At 36.9% G+C, this 25,941-nt stretch overlaps 2 long non-coding RNA genes across 3 annotated transcripts in view; one reads left to right on the forward strand and one right to left on the reverse strand.

Annotated features, from left to right (window-relative positions):
* Positions 1–15,206: 15,206 nt before the first annotated feature.
* The window catches only part of LOC306993570, a 53,916-nt gene continuing 43,181 nt past the window's right edge, over positions 15,207–25,941 (reverse strand). For both annotated transcript variants that reach the window (XR_013796477.1, XR_013796478.1), the window contains exons 2-3: positions 16,479–16,516; positions 15,207–16,335 (exon numbers count right to left, since the gene is read on the reverse strand). This is a non-coding gene — a long non-coding RNA (uncharacterized lncRNA). The remainder of the gene's footprint in view (positions 16,336–16,478; positions 16,517–25,941) is intronic.
* The window catches only part of LOC306993571, a 53,133-nt gene continuing 47,659 nt past the window's right edge, over positions 20,468–25,941 (forward strand). Inside the window, exon 1 of the long non-coding RNA XR_013796479.1 lies at positions 20,468–20,886. This is a non-coding gene — a long non-coding RNA (uncharacterized lncRNA). The remainder of the gene's footprint in view (positions 20,887–25,941) is intronic.

A 25,941-nucleotide genomic window follows, 5' to 3' on the forward strand; every position in this document is an offset into this window, starting at 1 on the left:
GTAAGTCTGTCAATCAATCGGTCGTACCATCCCCCCTCCCCCCTCCATGTCCATGTTCTTTGAATGGGTGGAGTCAAAGGAAAGAAGGTAGGACCATTTGAGTTGTGTATTTTCAAAATCTGCCAGCCGTTTTGCAAATCACATACCCCACCTTTAAGTTTTAAAATTCATCGCACAACTCATATGCATGAATGACTCCTCAAATCTAGTGTGCTCAAATTTCACCTGATAAAACAGGTGAAGTAAAATCCCACAGAGCACTCTAGCATCAACGTTGCATGAGTGAGTACATGAGTGCTTGTTTCCACCACAGAATAAAACATTTAAAAGGTAATTGCGACTTTTATCTCACAATTGCGTGATGTAAGTCACAATTGTGAGTTATAAAGTCAGGATTGCGTGAAATAAACTTGCAATTCTGACTTTTTTCTCTCAGTTGAGAGCTTGTCACAATTTTAACTTTATAACACGCGATTGTGAGTTTAAATCTCGCAATTTTGGCTTTATAACACGCACTTCTGACTTTTAATCTCGCAATTCTGATTTTATTACTCAGAATTGCGTGTTCTAAAGCCAACATTGCGTGATATAAACTCAAAATCGCGAGTTGTTGTTTACATGTAATGTAAACTCGAAATTGTGAGATAAATGTCGCAATTATCTTTGAAAATATTTTATTCTGTGTCAAAATAAAAGTCCCGCAGAACAACAAGAGCTTAAATGACCAAGTACAGTTTCCACTGGCAGTGCAAAGGCAACCAGAAAAATGGTCGTAGGGGAACATTTATTTCTAAAACTATAATGCGGAGGGTTGTAGAAGCATGGACTTGGTATTTTTTTATTCTGTCTCTTACTGAGTACTCTTTACTCTTACTAAGTACTCTTTACTGTCAACTAGTCTTTAAATATCATCCAATAAACTGTATAAGCAAACCCTGGTAACCATAAAGAGTACCCTAGTAACCATACAAACACATGGATAAGGTATATCTCAGCTCCAGAACATCATATAGACATGGGGGTGGGCTCGTTTGTTTGGGTTGGGAAATCAGTCTAAATATCACCATGGCAACTTTGCAGCCACACCCTAGCAACCGTTTAGAGCCACCTAGCAACCATATTGCAACATGTAGAAGCCATATTTCATATTTCAGCTCCACAATATCCTAAAACCATTGCTGTTGGCTCGTATGCAATCACGTACAACATTGTAGCATCTGTCGGGTGTCGAGTTTTGCCACTGCAAACACCACTCACATTTTCTTCAGGAAATGTACAATCTAGTTGAAGATCTGATTTAGGGGCTGTTTACACGACACCATTTTCAACTAAAAACTTAAAACTTTGTATGCGTTTTGGCCTTTCGTTTAAACGATAACGGCGTTTTAAGGGCCTGAAAAAACGGTTTCAAAGTGCAAGTTTTTGAAAACGGTCTCGGTGTAAACGACAAAAACGCGAATCTCTGAAAGAACGTGTTCAGACTATAGTATTGCATCGCCATCTAATGGCCTGGCAGCAGAATACAGCGTTTTTAGTCGTTTTCGCGGTTCCGTGTGAATGGGGATCGTTTTTACAATGGTGTCGCCTGTATGCGGGAAAACTCAAAGGAAAAACTTCTCTATTTTAAGCATATCGTTATCATGCATCAACGTACCCTAATATTAATTTTGAGGAGACACATTTTTGTGGCAGATCGTTTAAACAAATCAGAAAGATGTTTATTCTCTAGTTGCAAAAAAAGCAGCACTTACAGTACATCAGCTTGCTGTGCCGTCGACCACCTTTGACAATGAACTCTACTGTAATGGAAAGCGTTTGGTTAGACTTGATTGACCTCAAATTGGATTATCTAGACGACCTTAGACTTGCACAACATAAAATCAGCAACCTGGAGCGACATAAATCCCAAACTCTCTTCCATTCATGCACAGTTTGGTATGGATAATGAATGCCGAGTCATGTTCGTTTTCAAGCAGTGTATGCAGATACGCCGGGCCGAATCCACAGTCTGGCTTCTGTTCTCAGCACGATTACCTCGAGTCTGAATGCTGGGACATGTCTTTAGTGGAAAGCAGGCTTTTTTTCTTCTTCTTGAGGTTGTGGTGCTGCTCGCCAAAGCCTGAATGCCACATTTTGAGAGCTTGGATAAGGATCCGTAAGAAGTCAATAGGGAGCGATGTTCCTCTCATGTAGAAACCCTCAGAAGCTAATTTTCTATTTGCAGATGAGGTTCAGTTTGCATTAGGGTCCGACTACAAAAGCCCACTACGCTTTGTTTCTGATCAGGCAAATACTGAGACTACAATGTCTGTATCAATACTGCCTTCACCTGCTATCGGGAATTTGTGGAAAAGGTTGTGATTTCGAGCGTGTTTTGTTGTCGGAAAGAATAGGAATACTGGAGGACACCAGATTTATTCTTGCTTAATTCTTGAGGAAATCTTATTAAGAGCCAAAATGTACTGAAAATATTTAATTTTGAATAAAATGTAGAGCCATATAAACATTGACATTGCTATCTATTCTAGACAGTCAGCTTGCTATAAAAAAATTATATTTATCACAACTTAAAATTCAACATTAGAATAAGAAATAATGCGTTGTTTCAACTTTAAAAAGTATGTGTTCATGCTTGACTTAAAATATTAAGTTTAGGTTTATATTTATATTTAAGTTTAGTTAACTTCAGTTTAGTTTAGTTAAGTTGGATATTTAAGTTACCTCAACAAATTTTAAGTTGTTAACTAATTGCACCCACACTTTTTTTACAGTATGATTCTTGAATTTCGGACAAACACATGCTATTTTTGCTGTGTATAAATCATTCAATGTGCTTCAAATTACTATTCATGTATGTAAATATGTTCTACTTTAACAAAAATAGAAGGCGATGAAGTTTACGGCACGTCCAACTGAGTTTAAATATGACTCGAGAGGGCTTTCGTGTCAAATTTCCGACTAGGAAACTCGTATTTGCGATAAAGGATTGGTTTCTAGCCAAAGATGACGCTGGAAAAAAATCATTGTCTGCCACAGTATTTATATCTTGTTTTCCTGAACAAATATCTAAACATTCTTAAATCGAATTTACTCAAGAAGTAAACTGACCATGATACTGAAAACACATATCAAAATCAAGTGATTTAAAGTGTTTAAAACAAAAAAAAACATGTTTGCCAATAGGGTCAGAAAAATAAACTTGTCCCTTTAAAATAAGTTTAACACATTGGCAGATACTTTTTCTTGTTTTAAGCATAAATTCACACATACATTAAAACAAGTCAACAGGTCAAAACAAGGAAAATAATCCAACTTTGTACTTTCAACTTAACCTGTTTATCTCAGAACAAGAAAAAAAAGTTGCTGCCTAAAATTTAAGTACAATCAACTTGGATGTTTAAGTAATTTCGACTTAAATCAAATTAAACTGACTTTAAAACATTAGAAAACATTTTTTTTAATTAAAGCAATGTAAAAATGTTGTCATACATTTTTTTGGATCATATAATTTTTTACAGTGAGGATTTCTTGAGCATTGCGATTGGGTTCAGAGCCAAAGTTATTTTTCTGACCGCATTTCTTGTTTCTTGTAACAATACATTTTTATCCATTTTTCAGTCCTAATATATTTTCAAGTAATTACGCTTCTCAAGTAAATGTATCTTGCTATAAGAATGTTTAGATATTTGTACCATGGAAAACAAGACAGAAATAGGCTACTGATTATTTTTTGCAGCATGATGAGATCACGTCGATACCGGACACAATGCGAGCCACTCACGCCATCCGCATCTGACCTTTCTGAAGAATGATGCCTGTGAAGGAAAAGCAAATTCTCAATTACACATTGCATGCACATGGACCCAACAATACAGCTGCCAAACGGGGCATTACGGGAATGTGGTTTGAACTCCTGGTTGAAATATGATGTGGAGTCTAGAGTAGTTTTACATACTGCCGCAGTCGGTGTAAGAGAATATTGATTTATCACCTCTCCCTTAATTCCCCATTATCTAGTGTATAATTACCTTGTGGTGTCATGCACCTGTTTATGAAATCATTTGTCTTGCTACACTTCTGGAAAACCCTAGTTAAAGCTGTCGGTTCAAATCAACACAGCGCACATCAGTGGGGATTTGCTGCACACTGCAAAAAAAATGCAGGGTTTTTTGTCTTGTTTTCCAGTACAAATATTTAAACAAATCAAGATACATTTACTGGAGATGCAAAATAACTTCAGATATATGAGACAAAGGGCAAATTAGCGTATCCGGATCATTTCCATAATGATCAACGCAATCTAGCGTCTGGTTTAAAGGGGTGGTGGATTATGATTTCACTTTTCTAACTTTAGTTAGTGTGTAATGTTGCTGTTTGATCATAAACAACATCTGCAAAGTTACAACGCTCAAAGTTCAAAGCAAAGGGAGATATTTGCTTTTAAAGAAATAGTTTTTTAAGGACTACAACAAACGGCTGATAGAGACTACAGACATTCCTCACGGGTTAGTGACATCACCAACCCTAGAATTTACATAAACCCCGCCCCCGGAACGCGATTTATAGATTATCAAGACAGAATATGCTAATAAATGACTAGAAGATAACTACACATAAGCTGCATAAATTCATCAACTAACCATTCAGAAATGTCCTGTTGCTTCTACATGTTGTCACTTCTTCTTGAGTCTCCATTTTTCTGACGCCGGTTTGAACATAAAAGGCTAAAAGTTTTTAAAATGTTCAGTGCCTGTGTGTGTGTGTGTGTGTGTGAGGTAAAAGTGCACGAGCTCTTGAAGCTCCGCCCCCTGTGCCGGGAGCAGCAGCTCATTTGCATTTAAAGGAACAGACACAAAAACGGTGTGTTTTTGCTCACCCTCAAAAAGTGACAACTTTAACATGCTATATAACATCCACATTTTTCCACATAACATCCCAGGTTACATTGGTGCCTTTTCAAAAGTTTGAAAGAAGACTCTTGCACACCATTTATTTGATAAAAAATGGAAAAACAGTAATATGTGGAATAGTATTACAATTTAACTATTTTCTTTTTAATATATTTTAAATGTAATTTATGTCAAAGCTGGATTTTCAGCATCATTACTTCAGTCTTCAGTGTCACGTGATCCTTCAGAAATCATTCTAATATTCTTTTTTTCAAGATTCTTTGATAAATAGAAAGTTAAAAAAACAGCATTTATTTGAAACAGAAATCTTTCGTTCTAGCGTCTGTCGCTAAAGCGCCTATTGAGATCAGAGGAGTGAGGTTTATTCGCACAGCGACTACTAGCTGGCCTCCGTTACACATTACTTATCCAAGTAATAACAGATTTAAACTTTAAAAACGTATAAAATTAGCAAATTTAAACATTTTATGGCACGCAAATGTATTTATTTAGACTCACCATTAAAAAAAATGACTATCCACATAAAGTGGGATAGAAGAAAGTATTGTAGCACAAAAAAAATGGAGAACAGCTCTCATGACCGCCATTTTTTTACTCAGATGTCCATCGGCGTTACTGAAATCAGTCTTACACACACACACACACACACACACACACATCATTATTCATTATTGTTTATACAATATTAGATGTTGCCGCTTTACATTCAGCACAAAATCTGCTGTAAATGTAGACGTGTGTATTAAATTGTGGCTTGGAGATCTTGGCGATCACACAGATTTCTTTCACGTGAAATCCAAACACGGTGCAACCAACTGTTGGTCAGCCCTCGGCCTGGCAGCTAACGTGATACGTGTGGATGTTTCTGAGGACTGAAACGCCGCAGAGAAAAGTTGGTCACTTTAAATCATCCATCATTACGGGCGAGAAAAAGGGCCGATGCTGTTTTAGATCTGAATGTTTTCAGCGGTCTTGTGTGATTATTCGCACCCCAGGGTTTGGGTTAGCGTGACGTGAGGCTTGAAATGGAAGCTAGTGCTCCTTGTCAAAGAAAACATAAAACATAATCACTTGTGACTTTTCCATTATCACACGAAGCTCTCACGCAATCAATCAAGTTGCGTACACATTAAACTGGCTACCGTGTGACATCTTAATAACATGATCTCGCTTCGGATAATGACAGCTTACCTGGCCTGTTAGCTTAGCCTGTAGCGTTTGTGAGCTAATATATATATATTTTTTAAAAATCCATGAGAAAATCATCTTTATTTATACACCAATTGTATGGGACGGATCCAATTGCATTTAACAAACCAGCCTGAGGTAGTTACTTGGTTTCCTAACCTTTCAACGCAGTCTGTTTTGATTATTTTATCATTTGATCGCACTGGGAGAACAAGAATTAGAATGAGTTTTTGTTTTGTTTGGTCTGTGTTCTTGCAGTCTACAGAAGAAGATCTACGTACTTACATGATCATCTATAAGTCTGGTTAGAGAGCCACGATTCTGCTTAAATTGAGAATCATGATTCGAATAGAGATTGCGATTCTTCCACGGACAACTAAAAAAAATGGTCATTTACTGGAGGTTCTGACAGTTAATTTAAAAATGTTTAATTGATCTGATGGGAAAAAAATATATATCGGGTTTAGTGAATGATTCAATGACTCACTCATTAATACTTGTTTCATTACTGGACGAATCAGCGTTTTTGAACGAATCTCTTGAATGAATGATTCAATGACTCACTCATAAATACTTGTTTCATTACTGGATGAATCAGCGTTTTTTAACGAATCTCTTGAATGAATGATTCAATGACTCACTCATTAATACTTGTTTCATTACTGGATGAATCAGCGTTTTTTAACGAATCTCTTGAATGAATGATTCAATGACTCACTCATTAATACTTGTTTCATTACTGCATGAATCAGCGTTTTTTAACGAATCTCTTGAATGAATGATTCAATGACTCACTCATTAATACTTGTTTCATTACTGGATGAATCAGCGTTTTTTAACGAATCTCTTGAATGAATGATTCAATGACTCACTCATTAAAGGATAATTCCGGTATTTAACACCTTGAGTCTATATTGTAGTTTGTTTTGGATGAACAAGAGTGGTGGACAACATTTTTTTGACAATGGTTCCTCTCTCGAGTTTTTGACTATAAAAGAATTGGCCATGGACCCATTTAACATTGGAGTCAATGGGCATGTCCGAAAATGTCATTAAAACAGCCTTTAACATTAGTTTTCAAAACTGTGCAACTCACCGAGTGGTTAGTGATGTTAGTTGATGTTCCAGAAACAAAAAGTGTTGCGAAATACAGTTTATGTCGTGTTTTATTCGTCATTTTGTAAAATCCCATTGAATTCTGTTGAAGGAATGAGTGCTCGTTAATATAAATGCGCTACCGGAAACGGAAAGGGGGCTGTTTACATTTGGACGATGTAGTCTTTTTGCTCGCTTCCGTTTCTCATAAGGCTAGCGAGCAGAGCAACTGTGCTCCGGGAGAGTAAGCGAAATAAACAAACAAAACCTTGAAAATATTGAAAGACGTGACCACTGACCAGTGCAATATGAAGTTGAACTCGACTGTGACCGTGAGTGTCCCGCGAGACATAAACATCGGTTATCGCCATCAAGTGGTCGGGAGTGTGCTAACGCTTCAGATTCAAATATTGAGCGGAAGTTACACGGTTGTGAAGTGTCTGAAAAAATAGTTCCACTATAGCAAAATAAACGGATTGGAATCATATATTGCGACGATATATTGTTTATAATCATCAACGAACACCACTAACCACTCGGTGAGTTTAACAGTTTTGTAAACGAACATTATTGCCTGTTTTAATGACATTTTCAGACATGCCCATTGACTCCAATGTTAAATGGGTCCATGGCCGATTCTATTATAGTCAAAAACTCGAGAGAGAGGAACCATTGTCAAAAAAATGTTGTCCACCACTCTTGTTCATCCAAAACAAACTACAATACAGACTCAAGGTGTTAAATACCGGAATTATCCTTTAATACTTGTTTCATTACTGGATGAATCAGCGTTTTTTAACGAATCTCTTGAATGAATGATTCAATGACTCACTCATTAATACTTGTTTCATTAACTGGATGAATCAGCGTTTTTGAACGAATCTCTTGAATGAATGATTCAATGACTCACTCATAAATACTTCACTTGTTTCATTACTGGATGATTCAGCGTTTTTGACCGAATCTCTTGAATGAATGATTCAATGACTCACTCATTAATACTTGTTTCATTACTGGATGAATCAGAGTTTTTTAACGAATCTCTTGAATGAATGATTCAATGACTCACTCATTAATACTTATTTCATTACTGGATGAATCAGCGTTTTTGAACAAATCTCTTGAATGAATGATTCAATGACTCACTCATAAATACTTCACTTGTTTCATTACTGGGTGAATCAGCGTTTTTGAACGAATCTCTTGAATGGATGAATAATTCAATGACATCATTTTTTACGTCACTTGTTGCCACCTACTGGTGTAATGATGTAATGATACAACCGTTATTTGAAGCGCCAATTTACTTGACTTTCTATTTTGATCGCTAGACATCAGTGTTTATATCCGAACTATAATCTTTTATCCCTTCTGTGATAATATGAATATTTGTAACATAAATAATATAACTGTGAGGTTGAAAAGACTGTTTGTGGAGCCGTTTCGTACCTAAACATGACAACCGTTCTGGTGCAATTTTGTTTAAAACCTGTTAGCCTTCACCAGAGCGAGGACGCTCTGAAGCGTTTTTTTTTTTAAATAGTTCAAAGTTACTATCAGATTTAATGTTATTACCTTGACAAACTATACATCATTAAAAATATATAAGTCTCACGTTTCAGTATTTGACCACTATTGTATTCTGAAAAACTTATAGTGACAGTTATGTCTTAATTTGTGTCAGGATTTATGTAATGAAAAAATGAGTCGATACCTTTAATATGAATTATGAGCGTCAGCTGCTCCATTCAGAAAAAAACTCCGGTGCTGTTGTCTTGAGAACGCGTGACAAAACAACGTTCCTCAGGGCTTTTGGCTCAAAAATGTGCAGATTTGGAGAAATATTGATATATTATCATAGGTTTACATCATATTTCTATAGACAGGAATAATATTTATTGAATTTATATCCAAATGCGTCGATGTATACATAAAGAGCGCTGGATACTCTGATGTACTGTGTTTTCAATCCATACAGCAGAATGAGGGCGCTCTATGCACAGTTTTTTCCAAATATGGGAGCTCACGAAGAAGAACAATAACCTGTGACCTTCCATGACGTCACTCACATAAACACAGCTAACGTTAGCTTTCAGAGATCGCTATAACATGCAGATAAAGATGTTTTGAAGACAATAAACATGATTGCAATGATATTTGATTTACCTGTGTTCTTCGAGCCATGTCAGGTATTTTTATAATAATAGATTATATGTATAATGCAATGCTAATCGATATAGACTTTACAAACATGCAGAATACCATAAACTCATTTATTTTCTGTCTGATTTTCTTTTCTGAAGCCAAATAAGCTCATAGAAGATTATTTAAAACACTCGACTTGCGCTATAAAGTAAGTTTGGAGCATAAAACAGGGTTTTAATCTCATAAATTGTCGTGTATTGATGGTGTGCTAAGCTAACATGCTAGCTAGCTCTCTAGTTGCACCTGCCATCTAGCTGTTATTTTTTATGATTTTTTTTCTAAATCGGAATGCTTACTGAAATATTTCTTTATTTGAGAAAGGCATTTGATACAGTTTCAAATGTGAAGTGAAGATTATGAAAGAAATTAGGGGGTGAAACACCGTGATTAGCCAGTCGTTAGCGATTATAATGGAGACAAAGGAAAATAATATTTATGGCCATAAGCCGGCTGGAAAGGTGTAAATGTGAGCAGGAGAGAGTGACACTGAATGGGGCTCGTTTGCACCACAAAACAATAGAGACAATAGACTGAATAGATGCTAATAGATGACAATAAACACAAGTTTGCATTTTAGAGTCAATTCAAAATAAAGTCATTTGAGATGATCTTGAAAAACATTTAACAAAATACAGAGTTTTAGACTTATCACCTTCAAATTTTAAATATAACATGGTCAGACATGTGTCTTTAGCTGGAGTGCATTTCTAGAGTGCTGACGGGCCAACTTCAATTTAATTTTCATGAAGATGTTTCATAAAAATAAATTTCTAATAACTTACACAACTTTGAAGCTATTCATAATTTTTTTTTCATTATGACAATAATTCATTCTACATTTCCAATAAAGTGCCAGGTGTCAGCTTTCAAATGAGACCATACTTGAGCTTTTAGGACGAAGGGTCAATGAATTGAATCTTTTTTAGGTTGGGTATGCAATTTCTGGGGATTTTTCAAAAGTGGCGCTGAAGGCTAACAGGTTAATAGACACAGGCGTAAAATTGCGTGGATGCATGAATCAAGATTGCAATCTTTTAACGATTAATCAGCTCTAAGTCTGCTGTTTTCTGAGGTGGAAAAGACAACCATTAACATTTCATGAATGTGTGTGTGTGTGTATTCTAGGACTCATCTTCAAGCAGACGCTGTGTAAACATGACCTCATCGTCAATGTGGATGTCAATGGCATTCTCAGACCTGTTAATAAAGATGTGTTTTTCAAATGCTAGCATTTCATTTTCCACATTAGGCTGGTTTTAAATTCGCCATATGCAAAATGAGCTCAGCTCTCAATTTAAACTCAAACAGAGCTGGCTGATGGATTATAAACAATTATTCCACATTGACTTGTGAAAGTCATTAGGTGCTGTTCTCTGGGCTGATGAGTGACAGATGACTGGAAAAGCTGGTGTGGAAACAGAAATCCACATTACTATGAAAACTATGGGTACGTGGCATATGACTGAGGAAGATTTGACCATGCTTCTGTGATCGAATGGGTCACTAAAATGTGTGTGTGAAAAACTGTATTGTGTATAAACACGGTGTTCTATATAATACTTGGAGAAATTACGCTATTATTTCTTTGCTCTCAGTGAACACAGAGCTTTCTGAGCCACAGACGTCATGTGACTAATCACTCTGGAAACAGGAAAATCATCATTTAATTACATTTTCAAAACAATGAAACAAAAGTTCAAAATGTCAAAATAAAAATGCAAACGATTTTATTTTGAGCATCAATGGAGAATCAATGGGACTTTGCTAATTACCAAATACTTTAGCATAAACACATAGTTAATGAAGTACATGATATTTAAGGATAATGTGGTGAATCTGACATCTAATTCCATTTCTTCCTCTACTAACAATACATTGTTAATGGAATTTTTTTTTTTAAATGTGACCCTAGACCACAGAACCAGTCACATGACATGGGTCTTTTTTTATTTTTTTATTGAGATTTTATACACCAATGGAAAGCTTATTTTTTATTATTCAGCTTTCAGATGATGTATGGTTTGTTAGGATAGGACAATATTTGGTCGAGATGCAACTATTGAAAATCTGGAATCTGAGGACGCAAGAAAATGGAAACATTGAGAAAATCTCCTTTAAAGTTGTGCATTTATGTTCACGATTGTGCTGCATTCACTCACACAAATACATGTTTTATATATTTACGGTTGGAAATTTACTAAATATCTTCATGGATCATGATCTTTACTTAATATCCTAATGATTTTTGGCATAAAAGAAAAATCTATAATTTTGACAATGTATTGTTGGATATTGCCACAGATATACCCGTGCGACTCGAGACTGGTTTTGTGATCCAGGGTCACATATGTAACTACTAGTTTAAGAGGGTCAGAGAGCATTCAAAAGTAACATTCGTATAATGTCTGCAAAATTATAAAATGGAATGTTCCCTTAACATTCCCATAAACAAGAAATAACTGGACGTTTGTTTTCATAACTTAATAGCTGAATAATTATACCAAACCATAGTATTCTTTACTGTATATTCAGTCAGAAAACTCTAGATGGCGCCGACTGACAGATTTTTCATGCAATCTGCAAACAATGACATCATCTAACATGGCTTGAGCTGATTGGACTGATTCTGCAGCCAATGAGCTCGCTGCTTAACTTTTAAATAGTTTGGTCCTGTGTTTGCTGTAAGCAGTTTTGCAGCGCGTTAATCAGAAACCCTCCACCTCCCCCAGCTCCACCTATAGACCTGCTATAGGTGTTTAAAGGGGTGGTGTATTATGATTTCACTTTTCTAACTTTAGTTAGTGTGTAATGTTGCTGTTTGATCATAAACAACATCTGGAAAGTTACAGCGCTCAAAGTTGAAAGCAAAGGGAGATATTTGCTTTTAAAGAAATTGTTTTTTAAGGACTACAACAAACGGCTGGTAGAGACTACACGACATTCCTCCCGGGTTAGTGACATCACAACCCTAGAATTTACATAAACCCCGCCCCCAGAACACGATTTATAGATTTTCATGACAGAATATGCTAATCAACGACAAGTAGATAACTACACATAAATGGTAAATAATGGTAAATGGACTGCATTTATATAGTACTTTCACAGACCCAATGGCCTCCAAAGCACTTTACAATATTGCTACACATTCACCCATTCACTCACTCATTCATACACCGACGGCGGTGTCAGCCATGCAAGGCGATCCAGCTCGTCGGGAGCAGCTGGGGTTAGGTGTCTTGCTCAAGGACACCTCGACACTTGGTCAGGTGGAACCGGGGATTGAACCACCAGCCTTCCGGTTTGTAGAAAATCTACATGAACCACTGAGCCACTGTCGCCCCACATAAGCTGCATAAATTCATCAACTAACCATTCAGAAATGTCCCGTTGCTTCTACATGTTGTCACTTCTTCTTGAGTCTCTCCATCTTTGTCTGACTCCGGTTTGAACATAAAAGGCAAAAAGTTTTTGAAATTTTCAGTGTGTGTCTGTGTCAGGTCATCGGAGCTGCTAACACACTTGAAGCTGCTAACACACACACTCTTAAAGCTCCGCCCACTTAGCCGGGAGCAGCAGCTCATTTGCATTTAAAGGGACAGGCACAAAACGGTGCGTTTTTGCTCACCCTCAAAAAGTGACGATTTTAACATGCAATATAACAATATCTGTGGGTTATTTTGAGCTAAAACTTCACACACACACTCTGGGGATATCAGAGACTTATTTTACATCTTGTGAAAAGGGTGAACATCTCTGTGGATGTATTGGAAGTAGCAAGTCTCTGTACATAGCAGATCTATTCCACCAAGTACAAATACATTAACATTGTCATATCCATCACAATGCCAAACCCTCTGAGAGATGTCATGACTGAAATATACACTGGTGAGCCAAAAACATAAAGACCAATCACAGGGGGAGAGAATATTGATGATTATCACCTAACAAGGCCACATATTAAAGGATTAGTTCACCCAAAAACTGCTGGCCAATAGTAAGCCTCCGTTCAGACGTACAACCCAGAGGCGCTGCGCTGTCACACTTTGAGAACTACGTTATTTTTGTTGTTGTTTTTTTCGCACAAAAAGTATTCTCGTCGCTTGATAAACTTAAGGTTGAGCCGCTGTAGTCACTCGGACTATTTTAACGATGTCTTTACTAACTTTCTGGGCCGGCAAGTTTCAATTACAATAGAAGCCTATGGAGGAGTGAGACACTAAGGGTTAGTTTACATTTTTGGGTGAACTAACCCTTTAAAGTCTGAGTAGATTAGATGGTAAGAAAACAATTAGTTCTCATAATCAATGTGTTGGATGCAGGAGAAATGGACAGGAATAAAGATCTGAGCGATTTTGTCGAGGGCCAGATTGTTATGGCAAGGCGAATGGGTCAGAGTAATAAATAAAAACAACTAATGCAGGTTTGGATTTTTTCTTGCCTTTTTATTTTATTGCTAGTTGAACAGAAAATTTACTTGCATTCAAATGCAACTATAATTTTGTTAACAGACTTGAATGAGAGTGGGCTGCATATTTTTTGTTCTGCTCGAATGTTCTCACTGATTTTTGCTGAATTTATTTGCTTTTTGTCAAAATCTGTCAATGGGACGTGGCTGAAGACGGTAGAAATTTTCTGTTGACCAGATGAGCCCCACAGCGGCCTGACCATCCAGTGCTTTCCCGTCAACCAAAGTAAAACTCATCGGTTGTACTTACGGGAACTTGATTGAATCCTGCTATAAATTGTCGGACTGGAAGAAATGAGGACAGTTCGGTTAATATTGGAGTTGTGCAGTTCTCCCTCGATGCTAAAGACAATAAACTTCAATTGCGTTTAACATAATTAGACCTGGAAACCATGCAATTACAAACACATCTCCAGGGCCGAATCGAAGAGAAACGTTACGTTCAAGACTATTAAGGGGATCAATTCTAGGAAAATATAATTCAGTAGTTTTAGAGACCACAACTACAGATAATTGTTTTTTTCTCAGAAACATGTTGTAAAACAGAATATTCTGTAAGTTAATGTGGGAAAGCAAGATTGTTTGCATCCCAAAACAAAGTTGCATGAGTCAGTGTGCAGTTGATGCAGTTCTCAATCCTACCAGTTGATGTCGCTGCAGCGCATCAGATTGTGGGCAACTCCCGTTGGGAATTTTCCACTGAAAAGGCAGGCTACTTTTTGTTTTTCTCAATTAAGTTTTTGTGCACGTACTTGCAGAGCCATTGCTCCCAGTAAATGCTGTTCATTTACTGTTTATTAGACATCAAACACGACTAAAAGCCTATCAATTTTCCAATGAAAAACATAGCTGGCACGTGTAAGCAGAGCTGGATCATCCCAGAATGCATTATGCCACACACGGTTTCTGGAAACACGGGGAAATTAAACATTTTGGATACATAATAAACAATGTAAGGCAGTTAGCATGCTAATAAAAATCCAATCTTGCAGATAAACCTTAAACAACCAGCCTGGGGTATTGCTTATATTTTCTTACCTCAATCCGGTATAATATGTTATGCTTGTAAACGTGTTCCCATATCAAGTTTCAAAATCAACTGCTCCAATTTTCACTTAAATAACCTATTCTCACTTACAAAACAAGTAGATGCAATACTAGGATATTTGCAGATTTGGTACTTTGATATAAATCACAGAATGATAGTAGCATAACATTTTTTTTTAAAAACTGTACCGTGTAAATTTTGTAGTTGTTGTGGAAACCAGTAGAGGGCAAAGTCAACATTTACAGAAAATGTCATATTGTACCATTCTGGCTATAGCACAAAATGAGTTTGTCACATTTAGATGATTTTTATTTCACTTTGATAATAAACAAACCAATGTGCACACAATGATTTAAACAGCATTTACTTACAATAGTATCATATTAAGTTCCCAGGTGAATAACATCCAGGGCTCCATTTTTGATACATTTACGTGACATTTCAATAACCTTTCCAGACATTTATGAGTAGGCTACTAAACAATGACTTATAAAAATGCATTTGATATAGATTAATGGTGCAAGTCATATTTACAACAAAATAAACTAATTGCATGCACAAAATAGCAGTAAAATGTAGCATTAAAAACATAAAAAGCAAAAATGCACATTCTTATTTCTTCATTTACTTGAAGTAGAATATAAAAACCTTGCTGTATTTTTGAGTAGGCTAGTTAATAAGATAAACCAAAAGTGACTTTAACACGACTTCCCAACTCGTAAATACGAGCTTCCCATGAAGACTTAAAAAAGCACCATGCCATTAAAAATAATAATTTACTCAGAAATAGTATATCAGTAGGCCTATCACAAGTTTTACTCTACACAAAAGCAGCAATATCTAGCTGATGAATATTTTTGAGCAGTTCATGGCCTATATAATATTTGTTCACACTGGTAAGCGCCCTCTAATAAAATATGTTCACCAGTGACCACCATTGAGACTACTGGCAATATCACTGTCCACCAGCAGGTGGCGCAGTCTCCTCAGTAACCTGAACCTCATGCACTTTTTCACATTACGCCTGTCTCTGTCATGTCAGATTTGTGCAGGGCCAGAGACAGATTACATTCAGCCCAAACACACTGAAACACGGCCAGCTTTCCCAAGCGCTCGCCAACTGCGGCCCGGGTCGGTGGCAAACACCTGCACATCATTACTCATTAGATTTGTTAACCATCGGCTCGGTTTGCACGCGAGAGAACCCGAGGAACCGCTGATTGCTCGTGCAAACGGCCACATCTCCTCCAATCGAGCTGTGTTTTACTGACGAGAACAACCAGAGCTTCACACGCAGACAGAGGCTTCAAAGTGCTGGTTATTAAAGCAAGCCTTTGCGTGAGAAATCTTTTGTTTCAATCCGCTTTTAATAAGATAAGACAAGCTGCCGCGATGAGTCGTTGAAAAGACACTCGAGAGATCTAATGAAAGAAGCAAAGGAAAGGAAAGGAAAGGGTGAATTGGGAAAACAAAGAGGTGATTATCATAAGGAAATAAGATCTGTGCACTTAAAGGAGCAGTTCACACAAAAATGGAAAATGAAATAAAGTCATAATTTACTCACCCTCATGTTGTTGTGAAACGCAACATTTCATACAATGGCTGTTGAAAAAGAAGAAGCTCTAGTTTGAAAATTGACCATTGCTCTCAAATCTCATTTGCACATATGCATAGTCAAGTTATTGAAGTTATTATCAATTACAGTACAAGGCACAAAAAAAAACATCTCAAGTCTAATTTGCGCAGATGTTCAGCTCAAATGTGGTGCATTAAGACCAAAATGTAATTGTTGAAAACCTTACCTTTAGGTGTAGCTCTCAAATTGTAATCGTTTGGTTTAAAAACTATGCGTCATAATACGCAAGATGCCACGGGAAAATTATTTCCAGAGAGATCCAAAATTTGTGAGCACATCCAAAATTTTCAGCAGAACACGAAAGCTTTCCGCACAAATGCAAAATTTCTTACGAGAAACGCAATAAAGTTTTGTGAGCAAATGCAGTGTTTTTCGGATGAATGTATAAGTTTTGCCAGCAAACTCAAACTTTCTTGGGGGAACATGCTAGATTTGTAAGCGGCATTTTCAGAGGAACGCAAAAGGTTTGCGAACGCAACGTTTTTCTTTTTTGTGAGCAAATGCAGCGTTTTTTGAGGAGAAACGGAATGTTTTGTGAGCAAATGCAAAGTTTCTCAGCAGAATGCGCGAGCCTTGTGCACAAATGCAACGTTTATGGGAGATACGCAAAGTTTTGCAGGCAAATGCAGCGTTTTTCAGAAGAATGCAAAAAGATTTGTGAGCGAACGCTGTGTTTTTTGTTGGAAAGCACAAAAGTTTTGTCAGCAAATGCAAAGTTTCTCAGCAGAACGAGGAAGCTTTGCGAACAAATGCAGCGTTTTTCAGAGGAATGCACAAGATTTGCAAGTGAATGCAATGTTTTTTTTGTTGGAAAGCGGGAAAGGTTTGCTAGGAAATGCAAAGGTTATAAAGGATCGCAAAAGCTCTGAAATCTCCCCATGCAGAAGATGCAGAAGTGCCGTATCACGTCATATTTGAACATCTACGTGAAGGAGATTTGACAGCTGCTGTGGAGTACTCGTACTCAATGAATAATTACTTGATTGGATACTTTAAAAACCTCCGATGACGCAAAAATCATAATTTAGCGTCATCAGAGGCTTTCCTGGCCAGAGGCAAGAGACTACAGCCAGTAGTAGGAGCTAGTCCCGCATGTTTTCAACCCGCCCATAGGGCATCTTTTCAGTTTCGAGTCAACTAGTACAACTAGCCTAGTTGTATCATTTCTTCCGATAATGGCCTCTGTAACCGGTAGGCGTGGCCTCGTAGGGCAGCGAAGCAAGTGCATTCTGGGAGTTGTTGTCTTTCATCCACATGAGCCAAAAATACATTTTCTGGCTTTTCTCAGTCTAGAAGGCACCAACTTCTAAAATAATTTCTTATTTCTACTACATAAATTACCCAATTTAAATACACATTAATCTTTCCAGCGGTGAAATATCCCTTTAAATTTGGGTCCGTTCCTCACATATGACTTCAGAAGATGTGGAGAGACATGGGCCAGTGAAGATGGAAAAGAGGATTCTTCCGTTCTTCTAACACAACTTAAAGGTCCCATATTGTCAACACTGACATTTCCTGGCTTTTTTCATGATAACTAGAGGTTATGAAACCATATAAGTTTTAAAACAGTCGATCCACAGACAAATGCACACAGCCTGCATAGTGTGCCTTTTCACAAGCCATGACTTCCGTATAAATGTGATGTCAGAACTACTCAGTCACCGCCCTCAGTCACCACCTCCACCAATGGTGGGTCACTCAGAAAACAACAGGCCAATCAGAAGAGCGGCTCATGAATATTAAGTAGACAGGCCAAAATCGACCTGTTCTTGGCAGAGCTCCTGAGAAAGAAGTGTGAAATATATATTGAGATGTTTTTTGGTACTTATACCGGAAATATTTATTCTTATGGACATCAAAACCTAAAATAAAACGTCAGAAAGGTGTACAACATTGGGACCTTTAACCCTGTCTCTTCTAGAGTTTCCTTCGCAGAGTCTCTGTCTTTTCCTCTGATTGCGTAGGACGAGGAAACCCTGCAAACCCCGCAAGTCCTCTCGGGGAACCATAGCCTGAAGAATATACTCAGAGGTGTTTTAACAGTCATATATCCAGCACTCGCCTCCGTCCGTGCGGTGTGTGTTTTGGATCAGCTGTGAGAGTGTGTTTGTCATTACTCCGGCGCAATGAAACACAGATGTCTATACTGGGATGAGCGGTTGTGTGATAAAAGGAGAAATAAAGTGTGAAAGGAGGATGTTTTCCAGATCTGTCAGTGGGCCAAAGGAAGAAGAAATATAAAACTATTAAACAACAAGTGGAGATCTAACCTTTTATATCGTATGGCATGAAGCAAATGCTAAAAGGCAGTATTAATATTTTGCATTTTATACTCCGATTTTAATCAGAATTCAGTGGTAACAAACGAATCATATCATTTATCCTTGTAGTTTCTGGTTAAGTAACACTTTGGATCCCAGGTCAGAACACGAACACAGTTTAGGCATTAACAGTCTGATCCGGTCACATGACCAGGCCTGATGACATCATCTCCTGTTGGTCACAGTAATCAGGCCCGTCTGTGAGTGTGTTTCTGGGTCATCAGGGCTGATCCTCCGAACACGAGAGACACGAGCCGGTAAAAGAGTTGCAGCGGGACAGACGGCCTCGGTGAACTCGAGCTATGGAAGTGTGTGTGTGTGTGTGTTTATGAGGAGCTGGAGTCAGAGTGACACCTGTGACTGCCGTATCTCTGAAACTCCTCTGATTGATCACATTACAAAGAGCAGAGCCAACACGTGTGTGTGTGTGTGTGTGTGTGTGTGTGTGTGTGTGTGTGTGTGTGTGTGTGTCTGTCTGTCTGTCTGTCTCTCTCTCTCTGTGTGTGTGTGTGTGTGTGTGTGTGTGTGTGTGTGTGTGTGTGTGTGTGTGTGTGTGTGTGTGTGTGTGTGTGTGTGTGTGTGTGTGTGTGTGTGTGTGTGTGTGTGTGTGTGTGTGTGTGTGTGTGTGTGTCAGTCATCCGCTGGAAACAACATGACACCGAAATGATCATTAACATCCAGATGGAATCAATAAATAGATGCATGATATAAAAAAGTAAAAGTTTGGATCAGTAAATTCTTGGAAACTGGAACTCAATGAAGATATAAACAATATAAAATCCAGGGGAAGGTTATATATTGTGCTTTTTTACATTTTCAATCACTTTATATTTCATAAAATATTATATATATATATATATATATATATATATATATATATATATATATAGTGGTTTTTTTACATTTTCAATTACTTTATATTTCATAAAATATTATTTCTTATATTTATATATAATGCATGTATATACCGTATATACTGTATGAATATGTATGTTTATATATATGTATACATTTTGTTTGCTTTTTTACATCTGTTACTTTATATTTTGTGTGTGTGTGTGTGTGTGTGTGTGTGTGTGTGTGTGTGTGTGTGTGTGTGTGTGTGTGTGTGTGTGTGTGTGTTAGCATATGTATATCGTTTTATAAAGGTCAAAATCACTAATATTTATTCAGACTAGTTTATACTAAAGTAAAAGCACATTTTGACTTTATACTGTACTTATAAACAGCCTACAAATAGCCTACTTATATAAACATCATCGCATTCGGTAATTTAACTTCTTATTTTTTTATGATTAGGCTAATTATTAATTATGGCAGAATTAAAAAATGGCATTAAACTTAGACATGTTCAAAAACTGTCATTTATGTTTTAATCACGAAGCTTCAACAATGTTTTCAAATCTGGGTGTATTTTTTTAAGCGTTACCCAATATTCAATGCGGTAAATACAGCTTTTAGTCAGAGAGATGCAGGTGGGTTTGAAATCAATCAAGTTTCTTTAAAGTGATTTATTATATGCTACTTTCTTCCTAATGCAACATACAGTACAGATTTCCTCACAGTTATATATGCATGCTTGCTCACCGAAATAATGCTTGAACATGTTTAACACGGTGATTTTCCCTCGGCAGGCGCGTGCACATGGGCGTTGATGGAGCAAACAGACACACATGCAAACGTCCAAACGTTCCGCACACAATCTTAATTTACACACCGAGATTTCAGTCGGTATAATACCATACTTTACATGTGTAAATAAAATGGTGGAAAGCCGAGCGTCTGATGCGTAACTGCGCGTGATCAAAGACGCGTCGCGACGCATAAACACAGATGCGATCAAGCGCGCATGGGGGATTCGGGTCTCTCAGTGTCCCACATAACAACAATCCTCCATCAGGACGTCCTGAAGTTCACTGGAGCACTGAAGGAACTGCTTTAGAGAATGTAGACGGAGCTCAGAGTCTCAAACACAGTCGTCACATCTGAACTGATATCCTGGTGTTTTTAAGGTGAGTGTACCTTAATACCTCATTTAAAATTATCGTATGATTCCTACTGGATTTAGAGTTTAGAACAACTTTTTGAAAAATTTCCAAATAAGATTAATGATTCGCAATAGGATAAAATGCTGGAACATCAACATGAAAATATTTTTTTAATGATTCTTATTTGATCATTATACGATCCTTCAAAGTATGATTCATGTAGACAATATAGGATTTTCTTTGATGGCATAATGGACACACGTGTACATATGCTAGAATTAGTTTTAATAGAAACTTTGCGTGGGTAATGTAAATATTGTGAAGGCCTGTAATGTGGTCAGTGATTTTTAACCGTGCAAATTGTGAAACGTCATTTTAATAAATGTACAATCGGACAGATTGCTTTTCTCCATGTGATGCATGAAGTTTAAATATAATAAATTCAAATTGACATGTGCATATTGTAAATCGTGGGCGATGCAGTCAGTGTTTTTTTGCGAGATTTTTAGAGAGATTTTCGGCAGATTACAGGATGGCTAAATAATTTGAGGTATATTGTAAGTTAATATTTTGCGTGCATAAACAATAACATGAACACTGTTAGGTCTCTAAGTTTCTACAACAGTAAAATCTTGTTTTTCTGTAAAATAACTTATTCTGCTCAAAATTTTACAGCTATGCCTTTATTAATCACCTTAGTGTGCTTTTTTTCTTTGTAAGGAAAAATGTAAAGCTTAAAATGCCCATTAAAATAATTCAAAAGTTTACATTGTGTAAATCATGTCATAGCATACTGTGAAATTTACATAAATCATTATTGTTTGAAAGGTCACGTCATTATTTTATTCCATATTTTAAATGTGATTGGTAGCATCACTGTACGACATTAAAACCATAATGATGTGTGCAGCTTGTGTACATGGTTTTATGCTTTCTAGTTTGATGAATCTGAGCATCTCTTGTTCTCTGCCAGATGCTCGCCAGGCAGTTATTGAAAGTGACTCGAGTCAAAGTGATAGTTTTGTGGTTTGTGACTGGTTTGGTGGTTTTGGCAGCACGCTTGACTCATCTATATATCGTCTTAGTCACTGTGGTTTCAGTCTGGTGCCATATTGCTGCTGTAAAAGCTCCTATTAGTGCATCACTAAAGCATTCTGGGTAACTGGCTTCGGTCCTCGCGGCTGTAGAAAACTCAGTGATCGTGCATTGGTGGTAAAGTAACCTACTAATTTATAATTTGCCATATCATCATTTTCAAAGAGTCATAAACAGCTCTAAATCTTTTAATTTCATGGCATTTAAAAATGTTTTGCACGCCGAAATTATTTTTTTCCATTTAGAAATGTTCATTTTAATGATACACAAAAGCTCACAAGATCAGTGTTTTCTCTTGTTTTTGCAGTAATAATACCTAAATATTGTATTGAGATACATTTATTTGCATATTGACAAGATAAGAAGTCTTATTTTCTGAAAAATGCTAAATTAAGTGACTTAAAGTGCTTAAAACAATAAAGCATGCAGTGCTGGGTTAGATGTAATCTAAATGACGTTAATACAATATATATATATATACACTTTTAGATTATATTGTTTTAAAATACTCAATGAGACTACAGTTACATTTTTATTGATTGCATGATTACTTAATATTCACAAAATGGCAGTAAATTAGTTATTTTTGACCCATGAGTTTTTAGTGTGAACCTAAATCACATTAAACTGACTTAAAAAAATGTAATCTGATTCTTGAATAACTTATAAAAATTGATGAACTTATTTTGATGAGATAAAGCAATGTAAAAACATATGCTGTCATAACTTATTGATCATATCATTTTATACAGTTTATTGATCATATCATTTTATACAGTTTAAGTTCAAAAGTAATCTAATAGAAGTCAGATTACATTGTAAAGTAATGGATTACGTTACTAACTACAATTTCATTATGTAATTAGCATTCTGTAATGGATTACAGTTTATAAGTAATCTAACCAGCCCTGAAAACACGTCTGCAAACCGGGTCAGAAAAATTGACTTTTAAGGATAAACTCGCTTAATTGCAAAGAGAAAACAAGACTTAATATCTGAAGTAATTTTGCTTCTCAAGTAAATGTATCTTGGTTTAAGAATGCTTAGATAGTACTGTAAAAAAATTATATGATCAATAAGTTATGACAACACATTTTTACATTGTACAATGTTTTTTATGTTATACAAGTTTCAACTAATTTTTTAAGTCAGTTTAATGTAATTTTAGTTGAAATGACTTAAACATCCAAGTTGCTTGTACTTAAAAATTTAAGGCAGCAACTTCTTTTACTGAAGAACAAGACAAAAATATTTTTTTGCAGTGCACAATTGCAACGATTGAATACAAAATGCAAGCTTTAAGAAATATATTGTCCTTTCTTTTTCACAATGCATAATGTTTCAAATCATCTTTGCAAAAACAGCGCCGTAATGCCCGCAGTGAGCGATCAAAATGCGACTGGCAACTCTATTGTGTCAAAAAACCTGCAATTTAATTCTCCTACAAAGCACATAACCAGTTATAGAAGAGCCTGAGGAGATCTGGAGTGAAGTGAAGGAGTTACGCTGTTGAGTACTGTGGATTCAGGCGCAGATGCCAGTGTTTTCATGGTCACACGTGTGTGTGTGTGTGTGTGTGTGTGTCACTGTGTCTTGCTTTCTTTAACTCTCTCGCTATGGCAAGCCGTTTTGACTTTTATTCATTCACAGGATATCAATTTTTGATATCAACAATTCAAGTTTCACATTGCTAATTATTGATATCAGAAATTTGATTTCTAGTAAAAATTCACTAGTTAAAATGTCACCTTAGAGTGACATTCAAATTCAGTTGTATTTCTGATATGTGAAATTGGAATTTCAACTAGTAAGAAATCAATTCTTGATATCAACTATTGAATTTGAATGGCAGCCTATGGTGACATTTATAGTGAAATTACAATTACAGATATCAAGAGTTATAGTTTTTACTAGTTGAAATGTAATTCCTGATATCAAGAATTCATATCTCGGCGAGAGATTACGTCTTTGTTGATATCAAGATTTAACATTGTTACTGGTAGAAATATAATTCCTGATATGAAGAATCAGCATTTTAACTAGTAGCCTATAGTGAAAATTTTATAGATATCAAGAACAGACGCTTGCACTAGTAACCACATAATTATTGATATCAACAATTATGTTTTTTACTAAGAATTGTATTTCTGATAGCCTATGTGAAATAAAAATTTCAACAAGAAATAATTTCTTGATATCAACAATTTCATTTCAATGGCTGACATTTAACTAGTGAAATTACAATTACTATTCTGCTCTTGCTTTGACAGGTTAGCGTAGCAGATAGCTAACATAAGATCCATGAAATAAAGACCCAGGAAACCGGAGTAGAGAGAGGCCTTTAGTAAGGATCTTTCCAATTTTGTAAAACTGGGAAAACATAATAATACAAACTGCCCATATATACATATACATGAATATGCAACTCAAATCTAACATGTATAGCTATCCCATTAGAAAATGTGCCATTATAATGAGACTTGCAGGACTAGTAAGCATTTAAACTAACATTAACATGGATGTCTATGGAGAAATTCTAATCGTGATTAGCATCTATTAATACAACATACATATTATGCTAAAACGGACAATACACAAAGTCAAGTCAAGTCTTTATACCACTTGAAGTCTCTAGTGGGGGCAGAACACTCCCCGCCTGGTATTAAATTATACCACTATGTCCCTTTACTGAGAAGCAGCACAACGTCTGAAACAGGTCTTGAATACACCTTGGGAGTACCCTGTCTCATGATCTTCACATTGACTTTCCGAATCCTGCCATCACGGCTGGGGATGGTTTCCACAATAACACCTGTGGGCCACTTATTCCTTTTAACTTGAGTGTCTTTAAGGAGTACCACATCTCCAACTTGCAGGTTTGGTCTTTCTGATTCCCACTTCTTGCGGGGCTGGAGCGTCTCCAAGTACTCTTGCTTCCAGTGTCTCCAGAAAGTTTCAGCGAGGCTTAGGACTTGCCTCCATTGCTTGCTATAGAGATCTTTGAGATCCATGTTCACCAGAGGAGCAGATACTGGGTCAATCTTCTGAGTGAGCAGCATTGCTGGTGTGAGAACAGCTGGCATCCCTGGATCAGAGGACACTGGAACTAGAGGTCTTGTGTTCATGATTGCCATGACTTCAGCTATGAGAGTCACAAGTACTTCATGAGAGAGGCGACAGTTCTCCTTCAACAACATGGCATCCAAAATGCGGCGTACAACACTGATCATCCTCTCCCATACTCCACCCATGTGAGAGGAGTGTGGAGGATTGAATGTCCAGGTGCAACTTTTTTCTTGCAGGTGAGCTTTCAACTCTGGATCTTCTGAGTTTATTTGCAGTTCTTTGCAAGCTCCAACAAAGTTTGTGCGCCTATCGGAACGGAGCAGTCTTACAGGGCCTCTGATAGCGGTAAATCTCCTCAAAGCATTGATGAAGCTGGAGGTTGACATGGTCTCTACGACCTCAATATGCACCGCTGGTGTACTCAGACAGGTGAACATAACTGCCCAGCGTTTATTTTCTACATGACCACCTCTGGTCGTGCACGACGAGACGGTCCAAGGTCCGAAAACATCAAGTCCAACATTCGTGAACGGAGGATCTCTTTTGCAGATCACACATTTGTGAATCACACTTGACACCAATCTCTTACTTTTTTATCCACAGTCCAACTGTTCGAACTGCGCCTTCAGTGAAGTGTCGTCCTTGGTGAGCAACCTGTTCATGGTAGTGTCTTACCAGCAGAGTAGAGACATGATGTTTTTTTGGAAGAAGAAATGGATGCTTTTCTTCCCAGGACATGTCTGCTGACGATATTCGACCTCCAACTCAATGGGATCCATAGTCCAGACTGAGGTCTGGTCCCTTTAAGAGGATGTCGTTGAGGGAGACACCTTCGTGCCTGGCACTGGAGTCAAACACCACCCGTATTTTGTCTGGCTTTTTAGGGTGGTAGACACCAAATGTTGGAAGATACCAGCA

This window comes from Phoxinus phoxinus (assembly GCF_949152265.1).
Source record: "Phoxinus phoxinus genome assembly, chromosome: 25".
Lineage (NCBI taxonomy): Eukaryota > Metazoa > Chordata > Actinopteri > Cypriniformes > Leuciscidae > Phoxinus > Phoxinus phoxinus.